A 13,632-nucleotide genomic window follows, 5' to 3' on the forward strand; every position below is an offset into this window, starting at 1 on the left:
TGAGTCTAAAATAATAGGCCCGTGATTTAAAACCTAACATTCTTTCACACTTCATAAAACTAAAAATAAAATTGTCTCAGCAAACACTGACCCATTCCTCCCGCCAAAGTACTGTATTGCTGGTAAAACTGGAACAAGAGGTCTCAAAACCGCAAAGTGCCAGCAGTTTACTGTTTGTAGCTGTAATTGGCCTTAAACGTGGGGTGGGAGAGAAGATTCTATGGTCTGTAGAGAAAAAGAGATCTATTCCCCTTCTTAAATCAAAAGCAGATTCCATGCTTCAACTCCCCCCTAACCCGCCCGCCCCGCCCCCAAAGGGGTGGTTTCTCCAAATTTTTGTATCTGTTTTACCGAAGATGACAGGTGAGGGAACGTCCCAGTGCCGTGTCTGGACCACAAAGTGAACAGAAGGGTTGGGGCGGGTTTATTTATTTTTAAGGCGTTCGGCCCCTCAGCTGTTTTTCCCCCATTGGCATTTGGAAGCTTGAAGTCCTTTATAAAAGAGGCAGGTTTGGCAGGAATGTTCTTTGTGCCTGCCTCCCTCTCTGCAGAAGAGAAAGGGGGCAGATTTATAATTACAGCCTGGGGGCGGGGGGGTGGGGGGGGGGGACGGACGTTGGCGGGAGAGAGAGCGATAAAAAGTTTCAGCCCACAAGACAATGCCTGGTTTTTTTGTGTGTTTTTTTTCATGGTCAACACTGTACCACAGCCAGCTTTGGTGCCACTCGGAGCCCTTCCCCTGTCCCCTCCCTTTCCCTCTGCAGGCTGGCTCTGGCAGGCGGAGGCACAGTCAAATTCCACCACCTTCTCCGCAGAACCCCAAACTACTACACGCTATTACTACGGCCGCCTCCCACCGCTCCCCCAGCCCCCCGGGGTGCCCGGCAGCGCCCTTGGACGAGGACTGCGCAGAGGGAGGGCGGCCGCCCAACTCCATCGAGGCTTGGGCTTTCCGCGTCCTGCGCAGTTTCTCTGCTCCAGGCACAAACGCGGCGGAGAGCCGGCGCCTCGCAGACACTCGGATCCACGCATACAGTAGAGCTGTCTCCGTCCACATTCTTGCACACCGCCCCCTCCTCCCCCCGAGCTCCCGGAGTCGCTGAGCCGGGTCGAGTGACAGGAGCTTCCCGCCAACCCGCGCCGGGGCGGGCAGGGAGGAGCGGCGCGCGGGGCCAACTGCGGCGCGTCTTCCGGCGCCCAAGGAGGTGGCGAGGGGCGGAGCCCGAGTTTAGGAAGAGGAGGGGATGGCTGTCATCAATGAAGTCATATTCATAATCTAGTCCTCTCTTCCTCCGTTTCTGTACTCTGGGTGACTCAGAGAGGGAAGCGCTTCAGCCAGCACACTCCTCGCGAGCAAGGTAAATATAACTTACAACTCCCTTCTCCTCTCTCCCCTCCCCGCGGCCTCCCGGCTGCAGCCGCCTCACAAACCCCTCGGGCACCGCGCCGCCCGCGCCGGGGATTATTCATTATTATCCTAATTATTATTTATTGTGCATGCGACGAGATCAAAACAAACAGGCGGGCCAACCGCCACAACAACAACAAAAAAAGCCCGCCTCCTCCCCCCGGGCCTCAGGTGGAATGCTCTAACGACAGAACCCGGGCGACGGTGGAAGAAACGGGAAAGTTTCAACCGAACCTCGCTGTTCTAATAATAACAGTAATAATTACTACTTCAAGGAGGGGGAATCCCAACAAACCACAGCCTTGACCCTGGCTAGGCAGGCAGCGATGCGCTGCCAACTCAAGGTTGCAATGCACACACTTGGCAAGGTGGCAACACCCCTTCCCCGTTCCCTTAAAAGCCTGGGGGGTAAGCGGGAGGGGGCTGGAAGGCTGGGGAGGAGAATGGAAATGCGGCCGTTCAGTCCTCCCCGGAAGAGTTGGAAGTGCAGCGGGAGAGGAAGGCAAGGAGCCTGGACTGGCGGCGAGGCGCCAACGATCGCGGCTGCCACTCGCTTCCCGGAGACGAGTTTAAAAGGCTGCGGAGAGCCGAGCGAGCGGCCGGAGAAGCCTGGGCCGGCGCGCCGAGGCGGCGGCTGCCACCGCCGCGGGGCCGGTGCGTGCCGGGTCGGAGGTGTCACCTCCACTTTGCGCGTTCCCTCGGGCGCCCGGGGGTGGGAATGCTGACCGGTAGTCAGGCCTTTAGGGAGAAGGGCTGCCACGGCGCTGTGCCCGAGGCTCTGCGGGCGTTCCTGCTCCTGATACCTGGCGACGGCTCGGGCTTTGAAGTTCGGGGTGTCTGGCCCGGGCCGCACAGCTGGGAAGGAGGGAGGAGGCACCGAAGGAGGTCAGAGGTGCCCGCGGGGCTCACTTACCCTGCCCTCTCCCTCCCCGGGTTTGTCTTCTTTTGCTTTGAGTCTTCCTGCAGCTTGAGCCGCGGGAATCGCGGGCGTAGGTCGCCCGCAACTGTCCGGGTGCTAGGGGCGCTCTGGGGCCAGGGAGAGAGATTGTGGCTTCGGGCCGGGAGGCCATGATCCGGATAATCCTCTTCTGCCTTACTGTCACAAACAGGACCCGCGCACACCCGGGCGGCGATGGTGGCGTTCGCTGGAGAAGGGGAAGGGCTTCAGCGGGGAGAAGGAGGTGAGGTGGGGGGGGTGGGGGGGCGTGAGGACCGGAGGCGGGGAGACCCAGTGGGAGCTTAATCCCAACGATAACACGCACCCATCTTTCTGGGTCTCTGCTTTCGAGTTGCTCTATTCCCATCCCAACCTGGTTAACCCCTTTTGCTTTCCCCCTCCGTCTTCCCTCCTCCCACTTGCGTTGGAAAACACGGCCATGCCTCCTGCAAAGGTGTCGCGATGCACTTCCCCAAATAACCGGTTCGGCGCGCCAGCCCCTCGCCCTCCGGCTGCGGGGCGCACTCGGAGTCCAGTGCTTCGGGTGCCCCGCACCGGGCCTTGCAGTCTGGGCTCAGTTGCACCGCGCGGGCCGGACGCAGTAGTGCGGGCTCCGGGAGACACCCGCGCCCTGATGTGGGCACTCGGGCCGGTTTCCGGTACACGCGGGGAAATCGCCTCCTGCCAGTGCTGCGCGCTCGCCCCCGCCGCCCGGGCTGCATTATTATTTTTATCCGGGTTGCAGTTTGCGGCTGATTTTGGTGAGCGCTGGGCTGGCCGGACTGCTGGGGGGTGGGGGTGGAGGGAAGTTGGACGCGGATCAGGCAGGAAAAAAAGTTTGTCAGGGCAGCTAAGTAGGGTGGGGTGGGGGTGGAGGGGAGTGGCGAGCTCCCGTGGCTCGCGTCTCCGAACCCTCGGGGCCGACGCGAGTGTGTTCGCGCGTGAATGTGAGTGTGTTGTGCGCGCCGGGGCCAGTGCGTCGGGAGCAGCGGCGCGGGCAGATGCCCCTGCTGGCGCCCTCCCCCAGAGCCCGGGGAGGACAGGCCAGGTTGGTGGCGGGGGCAGGTCGGGGTGGCGTGTGCGTGTGGCTGTGAGGGTGAGTGTGCGCGCGCGAGCGGCAGAGAATCAGGAAGTCACAGCAGCGAAGCGCACACAGACATGTTTGATCGCCGTGACATGACGCGCGCGAGCGAGGAAGCGGCGGCCGGGGCTGGGCCGCGGGCTACGGCGCGGGCCTAGGGTTCCGGCGGACACCGGCTCCCGGCCGCCGACCGCGCCGCCACCGCAGGCTCGGCCAGCCCCGCTCCTCTTTTTGTTCCGCGGACGCCAGGTAAGCAGCCTGCGTCGCCGCCACCCGCCGGGTGCGGATCTTTCCAGTACTTTCCCTGCCCGCTCCCTCTGGTCTCCCCGCTCGCTTTTCCTGCAAAGTCAGGCAGGCGGGGGGGGAAATGGGCTCCTTGCCCTTCGATCGATTGCGTGGAAACTTTCCAGCGGGAGGCATCCTGAGGGGGAAGGAGAAGGCCTTCCTGGATGTTGTCGCTTGTCAGTTCTTTCTCCTGCGGGTCCCGAGAGTGGAGTCGCTGCTCCCTGTGTGTTGCACATTCAAACTTCGGGCCTAAACGTGCCTCCAACTCTGGCAGGATTTACTCCAGCAATAAAATAAATATTCAGAGTTGTCCACTTGATCTTGCCAGGCGTTTGGCTTTTTAAAAAGAAGGAGACAGGCTCGGGGGTCGATGGAAGTGGGAGTGTTGTGCAGAAGCCATTCCTTCTTTAGTGCCTGCACCGGTGGTTATGTAATTTTAGTAGCACATGGGTGCAGAACCCATTTGGGCTTCTCCCCTCCTTTGTTTATATAACTTTTGGGAGAGTTTTGCAAGATTGTCGCCTGTTTTCCTCCCTGCCTGACCTGAAGGAGGTTGGTGCTTTTGAAAAATCAAAGCGACCCTGGTTCGTGTCATCGTTGTCATTATGTGCAGGCTGTCTTCCCAAGTGTGTGTAATGGTAGAGCATAAGGAAGACATTAAGGATACACGTTTGTCTACTGTATGGAGTGGTTACTTTTCACGTCTGTGCGTTACCAATAGCAGGGTTAAATTTTAAACTTCCATTTCAAAGGACTTACTTACTTACATCTGGTTATGCCATGCTTGTAGGAACAGAATGCTTGTCTGAGCAGAAAGATTGTCGCTTGCATGTGGAGCAAATTCCTGCCGGACCAGTCCAACTCAGAAACCACTGAGAGCTGTACTAAAATAAACCGTGCCCACTGTTGGCTGTGTGTGTATTTCCTTTCAGAGGCACACTCAGATGTTTTGGGTAATACTTTCCACCATTTATTTGGGGGACCACTACCCAAGGCTTGTTTGCCCACACTAGACTTGGTAGGCTTCCAGCCCACTGCTAGCAAGTGGTAAAGTGTTAAGAGGTGTGTCAGGTTTGAAGGCAAGGTGGTGCATTGTTATGCAGATTGAGACACACTTTTAGGAATTTAATTGCCCTTTTATTCTAGATTTTTTCTTTCCCCTTTTTTTTTTTTTTTTTTTTTTTTAAAGCTTGCTGACAACTCAAACGTTAGCTGCTGGAAAGAAGGGATTTGGAGATACTTATTAGGTGCAAATGATAGTTATTGGCATGGACTGAAGTAAAAACACACCGCTAGATTGAGGTCCAGCTCTCTTGTTGGAAGGTATTAAAGAGAGACTCTGTATTGGTCAAGAATATTGTAGAATAAATTAAGAGTTTGGGGTATCAGGACCCTTGAAGAACTGGCAGAGGCGAGGGAGTGCTTCCTTCAATGCAGCCTTTCTCTTATGTGTTACATCCCAGCTTCTGGGCTGGCTGCACTGTGGTGTTTCACAGAAAATATTCACTGCAAGAGTGTGTTCAAAGCAGCCTTAGATCTTTTCTTTTGTTCAATTTTAAAGTGGTTTTTGAGCATTTCTCGTCAGGTTTCTTGAAAAGTGCTTTGACCAACACAGGAGGCTTGGAATTTGACACACACACACACAAAAAGTACCTCTGCTTGTATTATATTGTTAATACTTGAATTCTGTTTAAAATATTTCTGACAGTATAACTAGAAGGTGAGACTTTGGCAAATAATTATTTAAAACTTCTTTCCTTTAATTAAGTTTAAAGTAAATCATTTTACTGACCAGTCTGAAAGCATATCCCATTCTTTTCTAGGAGATAATTGGGATGCCTCTTATATTACTGTAATATTTTGACATTTCATTTTTTAAAGGCTTATTATGTATTCAAGCAAGAGCATAAAAGAGAAAACTTTGATACATTATAAAAGTGGCGCGTGCCCTTTTTCCCCTTTAGAAGCCTTCCTTTGTAAACAGGGCATTTATTTGTCAAACTCTCTTAGGTCAGCAGCTTTTTGATACTCCAGAGAAATAAAAAATCGCTATTTATGACATCTTGACATGCTGCCATGAGAACAACTGAATTACCACAAACATAAGGCTAAGGGGTGTTTGCCAGCACTAGCTTATTGAAGGTGTGTTGGTAGGACCTGATTTAACCACCAGAAATTTTGATTCTCACTGTTTCTGGTCAAGATCATTTTCATCAGTTGCTTACCCTGAGTGGACTTTGAAAGCTCTCAATAAGTGAGTCACATTTCTCCAGTACTTCTGGTGAAGAAATGAGAAAATTTCTGAAACGTAAAAGCCATATTTGGAACCTACTTCTGAATTTTTTCTTGTCACTTTTTTTTTTATGTAAAAGAATTATCTTCTAATTTACTCCAATTCCTTAAGTGTGTTCTGTAGATTGTTTTTGACCAATTGCGGATGTTGAATTTCTGTCATCTTTGCAAGAGTTTGTATTATGGAAACTTAATCTCTAGCCAGTTAGTAAAGTCATAGATCTTTTCATAAGTAATTGGGAATAGAAAATACAGAAATATGGTGGTAAGTTATTTGGTAGTGTCTTTTAAAAAGGTCTGTGCTTTCTACCAAAGAAATTGTGACTATTTTTATAGGAAACATAGGAGTCTAAAACTTAGTTCTGCAGAGCCATTGTGAAAGATAACATATTTATTTTCCTAAAATATCTGTTCCAAATTAAATGGGATCTTGCAGTATGGGTTTGGAAAACTTTACAACTTTATTACTATTTATTATGACTTTATTTTTTCTCTTAATAATGTAGCACTTTTCCTTGTAGATATTAAGTATTCAGGATATATTAAAAGAGAACCTTTAAGTAAGACCAGTCTTAAAGATACAGTTAAAGGTACTTGAATAATTATAACTTAGCAAAACATAAAAGAGCTGACAAAATTCAGGAGCTAAATAGTTGGGTCTTTTGAATGTTGCATATAAACAATATTTAATTTTAATTATGAGTTCATTACTCATTAATTCACTCATTTGGGATGATGTTTTAGATATGGAAGACAGGGTTTTTAAAATGTTGGCAGAAGTAGTCCCCTCCCAAACTTCTGGCTTTATAATACATTACTTTATAACTGAAGCCTACCATGAATTATGATGTTTTATTATAGATATAAGACTTTCAGAACATTTAGACAGTTATAATCAGGCTATATGCCTCTGTGATTTAAAATCTTTTAAACAGTATCCTATTGTAGTTTTAGGTATATAAGCATCTCAAGCCTTAGTCTTTAACAATATATCATCTATCTCTACTCAAGCACTAATGGTTTAGAAACTTTTCAGAAACTGAACTAATTTAAATTTGGGCTGGCCTCTTTGTAAATTGATGAATGGAATCCACAGAAGTTGAAATAAATTTAAAAATTAAAAACCATTAAATATAATTATAGCCCACCCCTCTCCTTTTTTAAAATAAATGGTTTTATTTACTGATGAGAGAGGAAGGGAAGGAGAGAGAGAGGGAGAGACAGACAGACAGACAGACATTGATTAGTTGTTTCACTTACTTACGATTCATTGGTTGCTTCTTTTATGTGCCCTGACCGCGGATGGAACCCACATCCTTGGCATATCAGGACAATGATCTAACCAACTGAGCTACCTAACTAGGGCTCCTTTTTTGTTTGCTTGTTTTGTTTTTGTTTATTTTTTTAAGCAGAATTCAGAATTCTCTAACCAAAAAGAGTCAGGATATGTTGGTTTATATAAGTCATCAAACTTGGAAATGGAATGCCTGTGAGGATAGCAGCCCTCTCCCATCTCCCCACTGTGCTTTTGAACCAGGCACTTGAATATTTGCAACTTTTTTGTAGCTTGTGGTTGTGCTGTTTTCCTATATGTCCTAAAATGTTATTAAGCAAAATTCATAATTCGTAAAAAATAAATGACCTATAGTTGAGAATTGATGTGTTTTAAAGAATGTACCGGAACATGTAAACAAGAATAACAAATAGTAAACTGCAAGGGCCATGTGATACAGGGAGAGATCAGGGTGGTTCTCTTGGGCCCATGGGATAGATAAGGTCTCCTCGATGGGGTAGCGTTGCTGCTGGAGCAGGGCAGAGGTGGGGGTGATGGACTGTGATCACCTGAGATCAGAAGACAGTCTTGATAGCACAGAGGCTGAGCCTAAAGAATCTGTGAAAAGACCAATGTACCATTTTTGACCTGGTTGCCCAGGACAAGAGGGTCCAAGGTGGGGAGAGTTTTCAAAGGATGAAGTTGGAGATGGTAGGAAGACCTGACTTCCAGGCTCATGTATGAATATTTTACCCAATGCCTATTGGAGGCTTGTCTTTCAGAAGTTTTGAGCAAGGCTATTCATGAACAAGAAATATTTTAGATGAATCTGACGATGTCGATTCAAGGCCAGGATGGGAATTGAGGCCTTTAGAAGGATCCTTGGGATAATGTGCATTTTTACCTGATAGCTCAGGAGGTGTCATCATGTGTAATATTTCATTTGATTCATATCAAATGTGAGGCTGTAGCTGCTATTATTATGCTTATTTGCAGATGAGGTCAAATGAACTACATGGTGATTTTCTTAATGGCATACAAATGTCATAAGTGACCATTATTCATTTTAGTTGCAAAGAACTTGAAGGGTTCCTTCTTGAAATTTTGTCCCTACTACAAAAGTTGTGGCATATCAAAGCTCGTCTGTCGCATAACAGAATGTAATATTGGAGTTGTGGTGCTACAGTGGGCCATGTCAACCAGAAGAGTTTTAAATTATGTATTTCAGACTCTTGTATGTGTTTAATGTATAAATATTATCTCAGCAGACAGAGAAGGAAGTGGCTATCACTGATGCTTATCAGCATCCCAAATGAGCTTGCCTTGCCAGGGGCCTAACGGGACGTAGGAAGGACCGTCACATGGACACACACACACACACACACACACACACACACACACACACGGCATAGTACACTGCAGGTGTTGTGCTTTCAGACTAGCTGTCATTGGCTTGTTTGTCAGATGAGTTTTAGACATGACAGTTACCCATGGTGACCTTTATAACCACCCATGGAAGTTGATTCCTAGCTTAGAGGGATGCTCTGCTGAGCTGCTCTTTTGTTGAGGGGTTTTCCAGTACTTCGGGATTTCTCGTGAACACTCTTTTTAAAGGATTTTTCCTTTGTGGAAGCTTTGGCTGTCCTCACGAGGAGGACATCGAATTGCATCACAGGTAGCCGGTGTGTCCAGGGTGCGGGTGTGAAGAGCCAGGTTCCTGTGAGGCTGTGCCTGGGAAGCCTGGGGCACTCGGCGGCCACCGCAGCGTGTGCCGCCCTCCGCCCTGCACGGAGCTGCCTCAGAGCCTTTGCCAGGGCTCGCTCTGAAGGATGGTCCCAAGGCAGCGTATTTAAAGGGGAGGTAGCAGCTCACATCTTAACGTGTTTCCTTGACTCCACGATGACAAGTTCACAGAAGCCCAACAAACTTCCAACCCAACCACTTCTTTGAAACGTATTCCACTTTGCATGGGACTCTGACAGGAATAAGCACAAGGATAAACGTTTTCCGTGCCTTGCTAGAGTTTTGGTCCAGCAGTGTGTAATATCAACTTGAAGCCCAGCATGGTTTTTATCCGCGGCACAAACCACCACATGTGCCCTGTTTAAAGTTGCACGACTGAGTCCAAGAAGCACAGGGCTTTGGTAATACTTACCACCTCCAGTGGTCAGCAAACTACGGCTCACGAGCCACATGCGGCTCTTTGGCCCCGTGAGTGTGGGCACGAAGTTTCAATCGCGCTGTACGTGCGCGCCCGCACGTGGTATTTTGTGAAAGAGCCACACTCAAGGGGCCAAAGAGCCGCATGTGGCTCGCGAGCCGCGGTTTGCCGACCACGGACCTAGCCCAACAACCTGGGCCTCTAAAAGAGAAACTTCTGGTAGTTTTTCTTTATCTTCATCGCTGCTCTCCTGACCCAGCTCCGCTCCCCCATTAAGCTTAGCGGTGCGGTGTCCCAGTTCTAGAGCCGTGGCTACTTCTTGTGAGGAATTATCAGTTCATTTCTAGAGAAAGCTACACAGAAGCAAGTGGCCCTTCAGGTCCGGAGAGACACTCTGAGTCAGCAAACAGACATGAAAAGAACTCTTTTCTTTTAACTTATCTTTACTATCTCCTGAGCCTTACTGTCCTACGGAGCAGCCAGGAAACTTTTGAAAGACCGAGTTATTCTTAGGGAGGTGAACTGGGCCTAGTTTTCAGTCCTAGTGTTCCACCTTTAGCCTGCACCCCAGTCTTTCTGTAGACCCCCGCAGTGATACATGTCTGCTGGAGATCTAAGATTTCCCGTCTTTATTATGACCTTCAGTGGAGAGAGTTCTGTAGGATGTGTTGCCTTGTCATGATGGTGGCATTTCCTCAGGCTCTTTCTGCGACTAGAAAACAGAGTTTCTAGGAAACGTTTGTATGTTTACTTTTATGTCAAGGCCTAGCTGACGTGCCACCCTCTCCGTGCAGCCTTCCCTAACTCCCTTTCCAAGCTGCAAGTCACCTTTCCTGCCGGGGGCTGTGTTGGACACTTGAGCCCTGCCCCTTCTTGTCTTGTAGGAGGTTCCATTTCTTTTCCTCCCTCCCTCCCTGCTATTTGTGGATTTGTGCTCTTTCCCTATCAGGCTTGCAGAGCCTGGGAGTAAGTAAGCCCTCTGGTCGTTTTTGTACATGGCCTTGTGCCCAGTGGAGAGTCAGTACAGTTGGGAATAGAGGAGTCAAATTGGGTCCCCAGGATGTTTGATTAAATATCACCGACCTCTTTAGTTCATGACATTGTCTCCACCTCCTATTCTCTCTAGGGCTTCTCTTTACTTCTCTGCCCCGTCATAAATTAATATGTTATCACAGCCATGCTCAACTGGTGTGGCTCAGTGGTTGAGCGTCCACCTATGAACCAGGAGGTCACGGTTGGATTTCCGGTCAGGGCACATGTCTGGGTTGCAGGCTCGATCCCCAGTAGGGGGCGTGCAGGAGGCAGCCGATCAGTGATTCATCATTGATGTTGCAAAATCTCTCTCCCGTTTTTCCATCTTTGTTTCTCCGTCCTGTGCTCTCCACTCCTATCACTGCTGCATGCTCTCCACACCCGGGGGGGGGGGGGGGGGGGGAGTGGCCTGGCCTGATGGGTGCAGTGGCTCAGCATTGGCTGGGAGACGAGAAGTAAGAGGTTCTACTTACAGATGTGACTTTGGTCAAACTAGGTGGTCCCTTCCTGCCTTCATCATTTCAGTGGGGATGTGACAAAAATGCCTCCTCGATTTAAGTCACTAAAGTTATTATGAAGCACGAATGGGTGTGTTTAACTATTACTACAAGAGTGGGGGTCTTTGGTATTTCTGTGGATGGCAGTAAGACAGTAAGGTATGTGCTTTCTCATGGTTGGACTGGTGACCCTTAAGATCCCATGAAGTTGAGCTCTTTTAATAGGCAGATGGGTGCGCTGTGGCTTTCAGCGAGGGGAGAGGAAGGAGACTGGGCTGAGGAAGATGTCTGGTGGTTGGAGCTGTGGGAAGCTCCAAACCTTTATTTTTAAAAGCACACACTCGCCAGTTGTAAAGGCAGGAACATCAGGAGGAGAAGAGACATGGTGTACTGCTGGAAAATTCTTGGCCAGGAATGCAGCGGCCTGGCTCTCAGGGAGTGCTGGTCTGAGGCAGCCTACGGGGAGGTTGGAGGCCTAGCATTGCCTGTATGGGGAGGTCACTGTGCCTTGCCTCGCCTCCATGCCCCCCCCCCCCCCGCCACACACACACACACACACACACACACACACACATTTCTTCATTATATTAGCCACATAATTGTGGAACTGGTTGTTCTTTTCTGTGACAATGTAAAACGCCCTCCCCCAACACAAAATAAAAATAAGTTTTGGGTGTTATCTCGTGGACAGATCAACCACGGACCCTATCAAGGTTATCTGAGCGCTCTCCTCTCCCTCACCGCCCCGTCTGCGGCATTTCATTTGCCCTTTGAAGAAGAAGGAAGGAAGGGGGGTTGGATTCCTAGGGATACCTGCAGGGTTGAAGAGGGAGAAGCCCAGTTGGCCCATACTGGGCTTTAAACCTTAATCATAGTAACTTAGTAACAACATGCACGACTGCCAAAGACTGGTACCTGTTGTCGTTTATTACCTCCCCCCCTCCCCCTTGCTTTACACTGTGGGGAGGTTTCATCAGGCACCTGAGCTGTGCTGTCAAGTTGCCACCAGAAATGAAGAGGCCAGGACTGTGCCGCCTCTCTGAGAGGAGCGCCTCTTCAGCACACCTGTGGTGGCCGCAAGACGCCCGTCCTGGGACAGCCCAGATCTGGCCACAGAGCCTCCTCACGTGCAGGAAGGTTGCGAGATGCTCCCCGTCGTCGGATAGACAGACGGAGGGAGCCTTGAGAGACTCCTATCCCAAGCCCAGAGGAGGCCTAGAGACCCCGAGGGAAAGGCACGTGGCTCAGGGCCCTAGAATTAGCGGCGACTCTGAGAGGAAAGACTCAGGTCTCTGGACTCCCAGTCAGAAGCCAGAGAGTAAGTACCACATTCAAGGTGTGTGACAGTCCAGATTCCTGCCAATCATGAGCCCTGTGGCACGGGGGGCGTTCTACTAGACTGTGCTATTTCTCTGAGCTAGTTTCTCGTTTGTGAGTCATGCTCCGTAATGGGCACATTCATTACGTGTATGCATCTGAAGGTTCTCTTAGGAAAAAGTTAACTGCATGGTATTAATATTCCACTTATATGTCCATACTTTTCCCTTTTCCTTCTCAAGTGTTTTTCACTTTAAGTTTTTAGTAGTTTCCATTAACAAAAAATAAAAATGAGGAGCATAGTTATGGGGCTGTGTATAGGTAATCACAGCATTCTATGAGATTCCCAGATGAAGGCGATCATATTTGTAGAAAGGAGTATTATAGGTAATGTATATTAAAACATGAAAAGTAGGACTACCAGGCAAAGTACTTGTATTGTCATTGTTCAGGTCTGTGATATATTATTGTCGTAGCTCTTGAAGCCTATTTCAAGGTAAATTATAACTGGAAGTAAGCAATTTCCTCTTATTCACAAAAAAATAAAGGGGTGTGTTAGTTTGCTGACATACATAAAAGAACATAACTTGTAGTGCCCCTGAATTGACGTCGGCTTCCTAAATTTAAAATGCCGTCTGAACGTGTGTGTGTGTGTGTGTGTGTGTGTGTGTGTGTGTGAAGGGGTGGGCTGCCAAAAAATGTTACTTCCGTCTGCTTTGTTAATCACAAAGAATAAATAATAACATTTGGCTCTCTAGAGAATTCAAGGCTGTAATTCACCCGTGGGGCTTCCCTGTTGTTTTAGAAACTGCTTGAACTACATTTTTGGTCCCATCTTCTATCAGCAAAAGAGTTTGAGTGATCCCTGCTTATAGTCACTCCAAAGCAGCCTATCATCACTTTCCGTTTTAGGCCTAACTCATCAGAATGCCCTAAATTCTTTTTTTAAATTTTTTTACTAAAGTATAGTTGGCATATACAATTGTATTAGTTTCTGGTGTGCAACATGATGATTTGGTATTTATATGCCTTGCAATGTGATCACCACAATAAGTCTATTAACAGTCATTATTATTATGATACTATAGGCCCAGTGCACGAAATTCATGCACTAGGAGTGTCCCTCAGCCCAGCCTGTGCCCTCTTGCAATCTGGAAGCCCTCGGGGAATGTCTGACTGCTGACATTCCAGCAGTCGGACGGACATCCTTAGGGCGGTCGCGGAGGCAGGAGAGGCTCCTGCCACTGCTGCTGCGCTCGCCAGCCATGAGCCTGGCTTCTGGTTGAGTGGCGCTCCCCTTGTGGGAGCACACTCACCACCAGGGTGCAGCTCCTGTGTTGAGCATCTGC

The 13,632-nt window shown here is 48.8% G+C and overlaps 1 protein-coding gene across 6 annotated transcripts in view; it reads left to right on the plus strand.

Annotated features, from left to right (window-relative positions):
• The first annotated feature begins 1,230 nt into the window (after nucleotides 1-1,230).
• SMARCA2 (SWI/SNF related, matrix associated, actin dependent regulator of chromatin, subfamily a, member 2) overlaps nucleotides 1,231-13,632 on the plus strand; it is a 181,735-nt gene continuing 169,333 nt past the window's right edge. The window contains exon 1 of one of the 6 annotated variants that reach the window (XM_036330951.1): nucleotides 1,231-1,358. The gene's annotated coding sequence lies outside the window, so the exon portion shown is untranslated. Of the gene's footprint in view, nucleotides 1,359-1,863; nucleotides 2,063-2,517; nucleotides 2,590-2,968; nucleotides 3,107-3,244; nucleotides 3,676-13,632 lie in introns of those variants that run through there. The other 5 variants (XM_036330954.1, XM_036330953.1, XM_036330955.1 and 2 more) reach the window with 5 other exon arrangements.

The sequence above is a fragment of the Myotis myotis genome, unplaced genomic scaffold (assembly GCF_014108235.1).
Source record: "Myotis myotis isolate mMyoMyo1 unplaced genomic scaffold, mMyoMyo1.p scaffold_m19_p_12, whole genome shotgun sequence".
In the NCBI taxonomy this organism is placed as follows: Eukaryota; Metazoa; Chordata; class Mammalia; order Chiroptera; family Vespertilionidae; genus Myotis; species Myotis myotis.